General features: G+C 53.8%; 1 non-coding gene across 1 annotated transcript; it reads left to right on the top strand.

Moving 5' to 3' along the window:
* The first annotated feature begins 472 nt into the window (after nucleotides 1–472).
* Nucleotides 473–576, top strand: TRNAL-CAA. Its single transcript has 2 exons — nucleotides 473–510; nucleotides 531–576. It is a non-coding gene; the product is annotated as a tRNA-Leu (tRNA).
* Nucleotides 577–1,803: the final 1,227 nt, after the last annotated feature.

The raw sequence follows: 1,803 nt of genomic DNA, 5'->3' as shown, positions 1-1,803 counted from the left end.
TGCGATGCGAGGGGCGGGGCCATGCCCTGAGAAGCCCTGGGTGTCCCCGGGCCACCGGCCGTGCCCTGGCCGCTTTCCGCGCCCGAGAAACTTCTCCTGGAGCCGCAAAGCAATTCTGGGCGCAAAAGTAACGTAAACAAACGAGAAAAACGGGGCCGTAGACTAGGGGTCACGTGTTTTCACTGTTGTTGCTCCCCCTGCGTTCAGATAAAGAACCCCCGGGAGGCTCAGCCCGGCTCCCCTCCCTCCCGCCGGCCCTGGGCGGTCACCCCTCTCGGGGGCAGCCTAAGGTCCTGACGCCCGCGCTCACTGGTCCGCAGGCACCTGCTTCTGTTCCCGCCGCCGTCCTCTCCCTCCTGCCGCGGCGTCCTCACTGTCCGCGCCGCCCTCCTGCTTCCCGGCTGCGCGTGGTGCCGGCAGGGAGGGGAGTCCCGCATTTACTTGGGTAAGAAGTCCGCCGGCTGCTGCTGGTGTCAGGATGGCCGAGTGGTCTAAGGCGCCAGACTCAAGCTCTGCTTCCCTGCTGGGGATTCTGGTCTCCGAATGGAGGCGTGGGTTCGAATCCCACTTCTGACACAAGGCTTTTTTTTCACCCCCTTATTTTTTTAATAATATCTGAGCATAATGCATAAACACCTTACCAGCTCATAGTGTTAAAAAGTGCGTTCAGAAGATTTTTCACAGGAACTGTTAACACCGAGACGACTCAAAGCGGAATCACCGAGTATTACTGATACTTGGAAGCCGCGAGCGGGGCAAAGATGCTTAATAAAGAACAGGTTACTAGCGAGTGACTTCTCGGAGGCACCGCGAGGTCAGCTGGAACCGCAGGAGCTGGGGGAGGGGGCGAGCCTGTGCTGTGCTGTTTCTCCGCTTGGCTGTCCCAGGCCCCCTGAACAGCTCCTCGAGTTTACCCAGCCCCACCCGCTCTGTCTCTGGCAGTGCCATTGCGAAAGAAGCCCCACACAGGTCTCCTGTTTCTGCGCTTTCAAAAGACACGAAACTAGTTCTCAAACATTTCCTTTGTGATTTATGCACATTCACATTCTATTGGCACCTGAAATTATTGCTTTGTCTCCTCAGTCAAAATTCAGTACCATTTTAACTTCTGTATAAAATTTGAAAGCTATACCTTCCTCCAAATGTAACCACCATCAACAGTCTGCTGTACATCTTACTGTTCTGTTTTCTCGGCATTTGCGCGTGTTTGTATTAAAGATATTTAGTGTTCGCAGAGCTGCAGTCACACCGAACATACGGTCCTCTGACAGGCCTTCACCTGCTTTAGGCTCTCTCCACGGGAACAGCCTTTTCCTTATGTTGGGGGCAGTGGGAAGGGCACCCGGTGTCTGACTGGCAGAGTCAGACCAAGCCCGGATTCAGCAACCTCAGTACTTGGGTTCTGGCTAGGAAAGAATTCTGAGCCAAAACCCAAACTGTAAGAGGACATTTATTAGGTAAATTGCAGAGGTAGATAAAGTAATTCCTAGAAGAAATGGGCTTAGGAAACCAGATATAGAGGAAGCACCCTTGGAGCTTGCATGTGAAGAAGCTAATGGTAACCTGCAGGGGTGTAGGAGGGAGGGAGGGATGGGAAAGGCACAGTGTGCTCCCTGCAGGGAGAGCTTGCTGGGTCCTCTATCCCAGGGTGTTAAGGGTGGAGATTTAAGGGTGGCCCCAGGGGAAGATCTCAATAGAATACTTAACAGTTTTCCAGGTGTGTCCTTTTAGAGTTGTGGTTGCCACTGATTGGCCAACACCAGGGCCAATGCAGCTGGTCCTGAGGTCAATGGCTGGCTTTGT

Source organism: Myotis davidii, unplaced genomic scaffold (assembly GCF_000327345.1).
Source record: "Myotis davidii unplaced genomic scaffold, ASM32734v1 scaffold984, whole genome shotgun sequence".
Taxonomy (NCBI): Eukaryota; Metazoa; Chordata; class Mammalia; order Chiroptera; family Vespertilionidae; genus Myotis; species Myotis davidii.
Note: the sequence above shows the minus strand (reverse complement) of the source record. Positions and strands in the feature narration are given on the sequence as shown.